We start from the raw sequence: 12,540 nt of genomic DNA, 5'->3' as shown, positions 1-12,540 counted from the left end.
CTTGTAGCCATTTGGGTCTAGGGCCTGCAGCAGCCTTGTTTTGGGTTAGGCAACAAGAAATTAGTTTGGCATATGAAAAAAGGGTTCTTTCACCATCTTTATCAGGTATTTGTTTATACAGCTGCATTCTTTTTTAGTTGAGGACTAATTTTATTACATTTTGCCTTTGCTTTAAGCCAACGGCAATGTCAGTTCTTTTTCGGGCCCTCTTTCACTTTTGGATTGTTGTTGCTATTTATACGAAATGGCTTTTAAAATAGGCAAATAAGTACTTTGTAAGTAAATTCTTTTTTTTTTTTTGGTTTAAGGGAGGCGCCAGCCTGTTGGGTGCGGATGTGGTGGGCGTAACTGACTTGCCGCCATTTGCAGACACTCGTAAAAATAAGTCAAGAGACTAGCGAATTTGGTCTCTTTTACTCAATATTCTTTTATCTCTCTCTCACTCTCATTCTGTCTGCCATTCAAATGCTAAACAAAAAAGGCGGCAAAAAGTTGAAAAACTTTTGTTTTGTTTTATTTATTATACGTATTTGGTTGCTGTTGTTGTTGTCGTTGTTGTTGCAGTTGTTTTGGGTTATAAAATGAAACGAATGTAGACAAAACTTTGGCCCCGTTTTGAAAGTTGCACAAGCTATGCAGACAGAGACACGCCCTCAGCGATTCCGACAATTGGGTTAGAAATGGGCAAGAATGGAGTTAAATATGTACAATGGTAAATGTCTAATATAATTAGGCATAACAGTTTAGCCACTTTGCATAGTGAATCTTAGTATAAGCCGGTTCATGTTTATTTTTAGTTCCATATCATATCTTCAACGATAAAACTAGTTGCGATTACAACTAAATGAAGCCAAAAACAGATTGGCAAAGCTTACAACTATTTTGTTTTCATTTTGTAACTACAGTCGTAATTTTTGACTGGCTAATACTTAGGGTTTAATAAAAATTAAAAAACAGAAATAATTTGTATAATGGAATATAAGGTTCAATATTTTTGACAGATTTTATAACTGTATTGGTTCCACCGTTGCTGTCGAAAGCGCCGCTGGAATGCGGCCGGAAACAATAAAAAACCGTCTCACACACAACAGTCACATACAAACACAACACACAGTGCCTGCATAAAAACTGCTTATTATGTATAGTGAGTAGAGATTACGGTCTTTGTTGGCGGCAACGGCAACGGCAACGGCGGCATCTGTGGCAGCTCATGGGGCAGATGCTTCAACAACAATTGAAATAAATGAATTTACTAAAGCAAAAAAAAAGTATATAAAAAGGATTGTGGCATACACACAAACTAGGCGGGAGAATGGCGGGAGGGAGAAAAAAAATCTGGCAGCTATTCAAACTCAATTAAACACGGTAAAGCCAAGTTAAGGGTACCTTTCATTGCCCTAGTATCCTTTCCGTTCTCTTGGACACAGCTGTTCTTTATGTACCCCACACCCATACATCTACACACAAACAAGCACACACACACTCTCCTCAATGGGGGATACATTGGTGTATTTTAAATATTTTAATACTGCCGGCAGTTGCTTTTCGGTTTTTTTTGGTCTTTTAGTTTAATCTCATTTGGAAAAGGTCGAAAGGCCTAACATTATTTGATTGCCACTTCAATCCACTTTCACTCTTTGTCTCTTTGGCTCACAATTGTCAATTCCTTCCACACCACACACACACTCGGATAGGCACGTGTGTTTCAACTGAACCTTTTTGTTCTTTCCTCTGTATTCTTTATGTTTTCATTTTTGCATAGAAGGCTTTTGTTTATTTGAATTTTCGGCAAAAGTAACCCGCATAGTGACCATGCATAATTAGATTGAAATTTTTGGGTCAAATTGTTTGTACTTTGTAAATTGATTTCGCTTATTTGTTTTGGACACAAAATGTTATTGTATCTAATATTGAATGCTGTTAGCTATAAGTACTTGAATTTCTGTAGAAATAAGCTTCATCTTCAAGCCAATGTTAATAAGGTAAAAATTTTGTTACGAAATATTTAATCGAAGCATGAAAGACCCAACCACCTAAAAGGGGCACTTTTTATATAAAAACTATATGTATTTCTTTGCCAATAGTAACTTTTAAATAACATTTTCCTGTCATTTTGACATTTTTTTTAACAACTTGTTAAGTACTTAAATGACACTTAAAAACAGAACTCTCCTTCTTTAATCTGTCTTTTCTGTCTATTGAATTAATTATAAAAATCCAACTACATTAAATATTTTTTTTTTTTATGTTCATAAGAGGCTTAAAAAATGTACTAAGTTCAATTCAAAGAATTAATATAACAATAAGCCGTGAGGTATTCGTAAGTTCGCAGAATCATTTCCAATTGTAATTCTGATTGTAATTCTAGTCATATACTAGGTTAGTTAAACAACCACAAACGTGCCAAAGTACAGTTGTATTATATTTTCTTTAGTGCATCTGATTTGGTGAAGCCGCTTAGATGAACACGATTGTTGAGTTTGGCGCTAAGGTTCGATGTTTTAGCGGGCCCACAAGAAAACACTCCACTTTTCACGTGATACTTCATTTATTTCTTCCACGTGTATTTCTTATGCTAATGGTGTGTGTATGGTGTGTGTGCCGTATGCGAGTCGTTATTATACAAGCCGTTTGATTGTAAGCGAGCCGTTTAGAGCTGCTATGATTGTAAGCGAGCCGTTTGTAACGAGCCGCTATAAATTAATCGCCCTTACTCGCGGTTGTAACCAAACTGTTCGTCCGCCGCTTAGTAACAAGCATAGAACCTAACATGTAAGCTTAAAGCGCAAGATGCAACGGTTAATTTCCCAGCACGTAGGCTGGCGCTTAAGAATAAGTATGAAAATGAAAGAGAATGAGTGATATGGGTTAACCCATTGGTGGCTGCGTCGGGTCTGCTGGGCAGTTAGCGAATTTCGGCGGCAACATTCCCCCCCAGTAAAGCTGCTCTCTTCAGGGGGTTGCTTTGCTCCAAAACAGCCGACGTCTAATACAGCTACTTTAGCCACGGGCCGTTGAAGAGTCCCGTTGGCAGTTCTGATGATCACTCGACGCACCTGGTTGTCTTTGGCCAGGATTGTTTGCTCGACTATACCTTTTGGCCATCTATTTCGGGGCAGAGTCTCGTCCAATATTACAACGACGTCTCCAGCTGCTATTGGTGGTCTCTTCTAAACCATTTTCCTCGCCTGGCTAAATCTGGAACTTATTCGCGTACCCATCGTGCCAGAATTGATCGGCGAATTCTTGTACAGCTTGCCACATGTGCTGTACGGTATGTGTGGTTTCGAAGACTGGTTTATAGCCGCTTGCTGATCCTAGTAGTAGATGGTTAGGGGTGATAGCCTCGTCGTCTTTGTTGTCCAGAGAGACAAAAGTAAGCGGTCTGGAATTTAGGATGAATTCCACTTCCCAGAGTGCGCTTTGTAGGCCCTCGCTCGTGAATTTTCTCGCTGGGCAGATGGCGTAGAGTACTGTCTTGACGGAACGAACAAGTCGTTCCCATGCTCCCCCCATATGAGGAGCGGCTGGTGATTAAATTTCCATTTGATGTCATCGAACGCCGGTTGCACGGCGTTGAAGTTGATCGTCTGCGCTTTGTCACAGATAATCTTTTCAGCAGCTTTGAAGTTAGTGCCATTGTCGCTGTAAATTTCTCTCGGGGTCCCGCGATGCAGTGTCCAAAGAGCACGCCAGTTCTATATGCACTGCCCGTATGGTTAAGCAGGTGAAAATAACGTCCCATCTTTTTTCGCTTCGCCGTCTTACAGCAACCAAGAAGGGCCCGAAGTAGTCGATACCGACGTAAGTGAAGGGACGTTGGTAGGCAGCCAGCCTGGCGATGGGCAAGGGAGCCATTTGCGGTGGAACAGGCATGGCGCTCTCATTTTTACAGCGTTGGCAAGACTTCCGCATGCCTTTGTATAAGACTCGTAGGCGTGGTATGTAAAACATGCCTCGAATCCTGTTAATACACGTCTCATGGGATGTGTGGTGCATTTCCTGATGATACCAGTTCACTATGAGCCGAGTAATGTGGTGCCCATATGGGAGCAGTATTTGGTTTTGGCCGTTTAGGTTTTCTGCTCGCCCTCGGGTACGTAGGAGCTGGTTTTCATCTAGAAAGATATTCAAACATATGAGTTTAGAATTTGTTTTTAAAGGTTTACCTCTCGTTAAGTTGCGAATTTCTGGGTTGAATTCAGATGACTCCGCATGCCGCAGTAGGAGTGTGCGTGCCTGCTGAATCATCTCGTAAGACACCTCTGTAGGTGGCGATGCCTTCTTTTGTTTCGCTTTCAGTTTCTCAATGTAGAGAACAAAGGCACGAAAGCTCGATATAGCCTGCGCCAGTCGGAAAAATATTCCGCGTTAAGTTTTAGCTCCATCGGCGAATTGTCGATAAAGAGTATGTTATGCCTGACTTCAGCATTGTTTGGTGGCCCCAAATCATCGCATTTTGGCCACTCGTGTGATCCTGCAGCAAATAGTCTGGACCGTGTAGCCAAGTTTATATTTATTGGCGTTGTTTGTTTTAGTAGCAAGATCTGCAGGGTTGGTTGGAACCCAGTTCCATTGGCTAACGTTTGTGAATTCCAGTATTTCGCCCACGCGGTGCATGACGAATTGCTAAAACTTTCGTGGATCCATACGAAGCCATTTGAGAACAGTCTTTGAGTCGGACCAATAACAACTCGAGTTAATTGACAAACTTGGATTGCGTTGGATTCGGTTACTCAGCTTTGCTCCGATAACTGCGGCCTGCAGTTCCATCCTTGGTATAGATAGTGGACTTAACGGTGCCACTTTCGCCTTGGAGGCCACGAAGCTGAGGTAGGTTCTTTCCCTGGCGTATCCGAAGGTAGCAGACTGCTGCGTATGCCAATTCGCTGGCGTCAACGAACGTGTGTAACTGGACATCATGGATTTGATCGCTGCTGTTGAAATAACATCTCGGGATGGTCAATCCGGCGATTGTTGTAAGGATCCGTTTCCATCGTATCCATTTGGGTAACAATGCGTCGGGCAAACCAGTATCCCAGCCAATGCCGCTTCTCCAGACTTCTTGCAGTAGGATTTTCAGCTCTATTGTAAAGCAAGAGATGAAGCCGAGTGGGTCGTACATTGACATAAGTACTTGCAAGAGCTCGCGTTTGGTTGGTGTTTTGTCGCTGTCTAAAACGTTGCGCTTCAGCCTGGCGAACTTGCAGATGAATGTGAATACGTCGGAGTTCGGCATCCAATATAAGCCGAGTACCTTTTCTGTTGCGGTAATTTCGACAGCTTCGGGGAGTAGCGAATCGCTCTTTAGTATTCGTAGGACCTCCTTTGAGTTCGAAGACCAATTGCGTATGTGGAAACCACCTGCTGCATGGATGTCTCTGACTTGAGTTGCGATGTTTCCGACTTCCACGTAGTTGTCGCCGCTGTATATAAAATCATCCACGTAGTGGTAGTCCTTCATGGCTTGTGCTGCTTGAGGGTACTGTTGGCAGAATCAGTCTGCATTTTTGTCACGAATAAAGTGTGCAATGCAGGGTGCGCAATTGATTCCGAAAGTAAGCGCTTCCATAACATAGACGTTAGGCTCTTGCCTCTCGGATTTGCTGTCGAACCACAGAAACCTTTGCGCATGGGTGTCTGCTAGTCTCACTCGGATCTGGTGGAACATCTCGGCGATATCGCCACAGATCGCCACTCGTCCCACTCGGAATGAGAGTAAGAGGTCAAACAGGGAGTTTAGGAGATCTGGACCACTCCAGATGTAGTCATTCAGGGCCTTGCCGCCGGATTGGGCGGCTGCGTCCCATACAAGCCGGACCTTCTCTGGTTTATTTCGATTTTTAGTTATGAAGGTTGGTAGATACCATGTCCGTCTGTTTGGTGCAGCTATTTCCTCCGGCGTCAGCATGCGAGCATAGCCCTTTTCGACGAGGTTTTCGATTTGCTTGGTGATTTGCTCCTTCAACTGTGGTTGTCGGGAAAATTGCTTTTGTAGGCATTTAATAAAACTTCAGGGTCTTTCCACATTAGACCGACCTCGTACCTGCCGTTCTTCAAGGCGGTAGTAGATTCAAGTCTGGTTAGAGCTTGAGTTTCTTCTGGTGATGATAGCGGTTTTGCTGTGGTAGCGTCTAATGAGAACGCTTGTTTGATGATCTCATGCAGCTTGGCGTCTGCGTCTCGGCATCCACACATGTGAACGCTGACATTAGCTCTAGTGGCCCTTGATGGCGTGGAGCTTTGTAGTGCCCATCCCGGGCACGCGAGGTTCCAGTTATTTGTGCCGATTAGGATGCTTGGGCGTGCGTTGGTGTATGATGCTTTTGGTAGTCCCGCTAGGTGAGGAAATTCTTTGGCGAGAGCCCTTATGTCGATAGACTGTACAGGTAGATCCAGGGTATCTACACTGTGAACCTCTTCCAAGTAGAATTGATTGCCATTATGTGGATTGGCAACCGTAAGCGTGACACGTTCCGATGCATTTTCTTCGCGTGTTGTATCGTTGGTCCATTTTAGGCACAGTGGATCTGGAACGCCTTTTAAGCCGAGTTGCTTAAAGACCTTGTTGTCGATGAGCGTTAGTGCCGATCCCTCATCTAGAAATGCAAAAGTGTTAGTGACTTTCGTTTTATTGATGATTTGTATTGGAATGACACGGAAATATGTTGAGCCAGATTCTCTGGATCGCTGGGTGTGCTTGCCCTCCGGCGTATGCACGTTGGTGACCATAGCTGGCCTGTTTGGGCTGCTGGGTTTCGCAGCCTCTCGTATTGGCTGCATCTCGTGGATCAATGGGTGATGTTTGCTTCGGCATCCTCGTATGCCGCAAACCTTTTCGCGTTGGCACTTTTGATGATGACGGTTTAGGCATTGTTGGCAGAGCTTGTGATTTTTCAGAAAAGACATCTTTCGTTGATGTGGCGTGGCTTTGAACGATGGGCAGCTGTGTATGTTATGCCCAGGTTCGTTACATACGACGCACGTAATTTCCTTGACCTGCTCTTTAGGTGCCTCTGTGTGATGATTTAGGCTTCCGCTCTTCTTATGGTAAAGCGGCGAAGTTACCTGGCTTGCTGCTTCAGCTATGTCGTAGATCCATTTGCTAAAAGATTCCATTGATGGTACCTTAGTGTCTTTGGAAACATTGCCCACTGCAGCTTCAATTGTGTGGGGAGTTTCTCCAGTAGCTCTTGTACGAGCATTGGGTTTTGCATGTAACCTGTGAGTCCACATGCTTCCATCGTTGAGTAGATGTTTCGTACACACAGTGCGTATTCGATAAGTGGTTCAAGCTTATCTTTTATTGCGGGTAGTTGCCGCGTTTTTTCCAGTAAGTTGTGCAAAATATGCTCTGGCCGACCGAAACACATACGTAATGTTTGTATGATTTCAGGGACCATTGCTGGTAACAGGAGTTTGGATTGAACTAACTCACGTGCTTTTCCCTTCAGGCTAGCTTGCAGCCGCATAAGATTTTCTGAATTCGTATACCCAGCGATTTCCGTACTTGTCTGAAAACTACTGTAGAATAGAGGCCAGTTCTGAGGATTGCCATCAAATGTTGGAAGCTCTTTCGGTATCGCTTGACGGGCTGCAAGTTGTGCCGCGCTTGGTATTGCTGTGTTTAGGTCTATGTCCATTCGCACTTTACTTTCTGGATAGTACGATGCAGCCCTGGTTTGAGTATTTGTGAAATTCCAGGGCGCCATCGGCGTAGCACTTAGGTGCGGTTGTTCGCGTGTCGTAGCACGCGTGTTGTTTGAGGTTAGGAACGGCAGCTGCGGTGCCTCGTGATCGTAATGCCACGTGTCACGCACTGCTGAGTATGTGACCATCGCTTTTTGTTTGGCAGAAGTAAAAATAGGAATAGCCGTCCTAGCTGTGTCCGGGAATATTTTTGGCGGGCATAGTCCAAAGTCCCGATCCGGTTCTGGTAGCGGCACCGTTGGTTTTGCTGGTGACGAAGTAGCCTGAGGTTCGCCTGCTCGTGTGGTATTTCCGAGGTTCTGCAGGGCGTTGCTCAATATGGTTGTGATGACTTCCGATGACACGTTGACGCAGTCGCAGTTCCAGCTGTTCTCAGATTTCTCGTCTATTACTCCAACGCAGTCGAAATGATACCAGGAACAGCATCGATTGCATTGCACCATGCGGTCATTGTCTTCCTGCATGCATTTCTTGCAATGATATATTCCACTTGATAAGTCTTTTGTTGCCATGGTTTACCAATGAGTTTATACTTTTAAGCGATGTTGATTAGTTATGTGACCTATGTAGGTCGTAAACGGTTGACCGTTGAGGTTATGTATCACAATTTAGTGATTGGTTATGCAATCATCGAGGTTAACCTCTATATGATTGGCGTGTAGAACCGTGGGTTGACCCGTCGAGTTGAGTTAAATAATTAACTTTTTCGGTTCATTTAGTGGTTTACCACTGTTAGATTAATTTATAGAATTAATCTGTAGAATTAATTTATAGAATTAATTCATTGCCTCTATGGCGTAATTTATAGAATTAATTTATAGAATTAATTCCTGGCATAATTTATAGAATTGTTGAGTTTGGCGCTGAGGTTCGATGTTTTAGCGGGCCCACAAGAAAACACTCCACTTTTCACGTGATACTTCATTTATTTCTTCCACGTGTATTTCTTATGCTAATGGGTGTGTGTATGGTGTGTTGTATGCCGTTATTAAGCGAGCCGTTTGAAGCTGTTGATTGTAAGCGAGCCGTTTGTAAGCGAGCCGCTATAAATTAATCGCCCTTACTCGCGGTTGTAACCAAACTGTTCTGTCCGCCGCTTAGTAACAAGCATAGAACCTAACATGTAAGCTTAAAGCGCAAGATGCAACGGTTAATTTCCCAGCACGTAGGCTGGCGCTTAAGAATAAGTATGAAAATGAAAGAGAATGAGTGATATGGGTTAACCCATTGGTGGCTGCGTCGGGTCTGCTGGGCAGTTAGCGAATTTCGGCGGCATCTTATTCTTAAACAATGAGAAAAAAGTAAACCAAAACTGTCTTTCGTAATTTAATATCTGCATTTAATGTGCCAAGAAAGTGAAGACATTAGCTTTTTAATGGAAATTTACGTTGTTTATTTAGTGATCGTTACTTTTGGTATACAGAATTTAAAACTAAAGCCTCATACTTCATTCCTATAAAGTGTATTAGAGTTCCCTTTACCTTGCTATTCTCTCTTCGAAAAAAGGTTCTTTATTCATGCTTCAATTCTTCTTTTGTCACATGTATTTAAATGTTTTTATGGTCTTTAGTTAACGACTAATTTTGATTTAACTAGATCAGGGCACTTCTCACATGAGTGCTAATTGAACTGAATTTAAAATGAAAGTAAACAAAACGAGAAGCCGCAAGTTTGAATAAAGAAAGTGAGTTGACTTCTGTTTAGAGGGAATTGAGCTTCATTGGAGATGTGAAAATTCTTAAGCCCCCAGTTCTTTTTTAGTTCTTCAACCAAATGGATCGAACATTTGCTGGCTTAGCTCTTTGGCTATGGTTTCTACTGTCTTCTGCTACGCTTCCAGCAGTTACAGTAGCAATATCACCAAACGCTTTATAGATCGCTATCTTTCCGCCACCACACGACAGTTTACAATTTATTGGCGGTATCGGTATACCTGTTGATGGTTTACATTTCGAATCAGTTACATCTGGCTATGTGTTGAAAGCAGAATACTTTCTGCCCACCAATTCAACAGAGATCACGCGTGTCTATCTCAAACCGATGACCGTATCGGCCAGAGAGAAGGAGACAAATGGAAATGAGCAGTTTGACTATGGTGCCATATATCGTTGGATTATTTATCGTGGCATTGAGATGATATTGGACAATATGGGACTACCCGGACGGAGTTGTTTGCTACGAGTGATTTGTGAACATGCAGCTGTTCCCTTGAGCCATGAAAGCGGTTTACTTGGCGAGATTCTACACATTATATTAACTCCATCGAGTTCGAATGACAAACTAACGCATCGAATGGATGGTGAATATCAAGAGTCTGAAACGAGTCTGGCAAACGTGGTGGTGATTGTAATGCAGCCTATGCCAAAAAGTGTTCAAAATCACCCATGGATCTGATTAGTATTATAATGAAAGTGAATAAATGAAAATGAAACCTGATTGATTGTTATACAATGATTTCATTAAGTTTGGTGACAATAAGTGAATGTGATGTGTCCACGTAGCGAATGTTAGTTAGTTAGTTAGTTTTCTGTGTGTTTAACTAACTAAAGCCTATCTAAAACTTTGTGTAAGACAATTTTTTTTTGGGGCGCACAACATAAACTGCAATCACGTACAAGCAGGTGTGACAATTAGTTTTCGCACACTTGTCAGCATGATCTGCATGCCCAATCAGCATCAGTTGTAATTAAACATACGAAACACCCAAACAAACACACACACACACAAAGGGAGAGAGTAACACAAATACGCAACACAATGTATGCAATATATACGTTGCGTATGCGTGATGTGTGAAATTATTACGAGAGAGCGGTTACTGAGGGGGAAGAAACACAACTGTTTCATTCCTTTGCTTAATTCAGTTAAATTTAAATACCAAATATAATTTATATGAATTATATGTATATATATTTGAAGCCGTTAATACATGCCACTAATACAAATTTAAAAAAACTACAAATGTTATGAAAATCAACTAACGAAAAAGGCTAAATTCCCCCTGATTGATTGTTTAATTAATGAAACTATCCCCAAGAGTTAATGAATTCTTCAATTTTTGAGTACAAGTTTTAAAATACAAACATTAAATATAAAATTTATATATTTAAACTTATTTATTTTGCTAAAAATCATATTAAAATTTAAAATCCAGTTTTGATTAACTTCAAAAAAAGGTCGAAATCTAGACAAACACCAAAAACGAAAGACCCGCCTTATTACACATACTGTAAACCATGTTTTTTGAATATAGTACAATATACGATAACAAAAATATTTGGGCCCGACGGTTAGTTGGTTAAGGCGAAGCCCTTTACACTAATTGTGATGGCGTCCATAAAAAAGGTGGAATCTGCAGTTGCAAGGTTTGCCGTTCTTTTTTCGCTTCATGTAGTTTGAATTCCCAACTACTTTTAGCGTTGAAGATATGGTATGGCATTTACAATTGTGGATTCTTTAGCGAAGTCTTTTGATGATAGAACTTGGTGGTTTTTGAAATAGCTATACAGACAACCTGCTCACCTTTTGTGCTGCCTATGATTTAAAATCTTACAAATAAATTAGTAAGATTGACCTGAAGCCCCGCTCAAACAAAGTTTTTTGATTAATTAAGAAACTTTTATCACATCCATCATATATGCCATGGGCCATTAGAGGTTCAATTCTTTGCTGTTCTTTCAGTGGTTCTTGGTTTACATTTATTGCATTAATTCCTTTTTTTGGACTGATTTCATTTTTTCATCTTTTCTTCATTTTTTTTGCTGATTGTCCCCTCTTTTTTTTCTTGGCTGCGATTATTTCTAGTTCAACAATTTCATGTTGATTTTTGACATTTTGTGCAAACATTTTGTGAGTTTTGTTCTGCGTGTGTGTGAGTGCAATTGTTTGTGTGTGTGTGTGTGTGTGTGTTTGCAGACATATTATCGACATTTAAATCCCTTATTTTTTGTATGTCCTTTGGGTTTATAAACAAGCGGAGGTCTTACTCTCCATTTCCCTCTCTCTCTCTCTCTATCTCTCTCTCTGCCTTACTGTTTGGTGTCCTTGTCCTTGCCCTTGTCCACCACTTAATGGTATTTGACAAATTGTGAAATCTTTTGTGGCAAGCATGTCTTTGTAACACACCGTTGTTGCCGCTGTTGCCTGCACACATGACTGCAGTTTGATCTTGCAAGTTCATATTTTAATCCTTTTGTCGAACACACACACACAACTTAAACACACACGCAAAAAAATATATATTTTCTAAATGCTTATTTGCATTCTTTTAACATTTTTAAATTTAGTTTTCTTGAGAGAATTTAATAGATTACCGCCAAATTCTTTCTATTGCTTGTTTTTGATATTTACTTTTCGCTCTTCACTTCAATTGACGTCATCAATTAATCAACGTTTCGTGTCCTATTTCAATTGCATAAGTTTGCATAGCACATACATAGGTAAATACTTTTCAAGTAACTGCCTCTTGAGTTGAGTTAAAGTGATGTGAGAGAGAGAGAGAGAACTGTATGCCACTTTGACCAAAAATACACATCATAATCCCTTTTGTAAGGATTTGGCAATGACTTTTTCTCTCTTCAATCGGCTCACTCGACAACCGACCCGAACCGAACTCAACGACCTGCATTCAATTATCGTGTGGCGCAGTTGTACATTGTCTCAGACTATGCTGCCATCTCGTCTATATGTATGTCCTTCATGGCAAAAACTAATGAAGTGCTGCAATGCCTGCTAATGCCACTAGAGACCAAGACTTTCCACGTTCAGTTTTCTAGCTCCCAGCTCCTTGTTCTTGCATAAGCATGTTTTCTGGTTTGCTTCACAGACAAA

General features: G+C 41.4%; 1 pseudogene; it reads left to right on the top strand.

The window, feature by feature from the left end:
- Positions 1 to 8,252: 8,252 nt before the first annotated feature.
- On the top strand, positions 8,253 to 10,133 carry LOC6653418 (annotated as a pseudogene).
- The last annotated feature ends 2,407 nt before the right edge of the window (positions 10,134 to 12,540 follow it).

Source organism: Drosophila willistoni, unplaced genomic scaffold (genome assembly GCF_018902025.1).
Source record: "Drosophila willistoni isolate 14030-0811.24 unplaced genomic scaffold, UCI_dwil_1.1 Seg741, whole genome shotgun sequence".
Lineage (NCBI taxonomy): Eukaryota > Metazoa > Arthropoda > Insecta > Diptera > Drosophilidae > Drosophila > Drosophila willistoni.
This window is presented reverse-complemented; position numbering and strand designations above follow the sequence as displayed.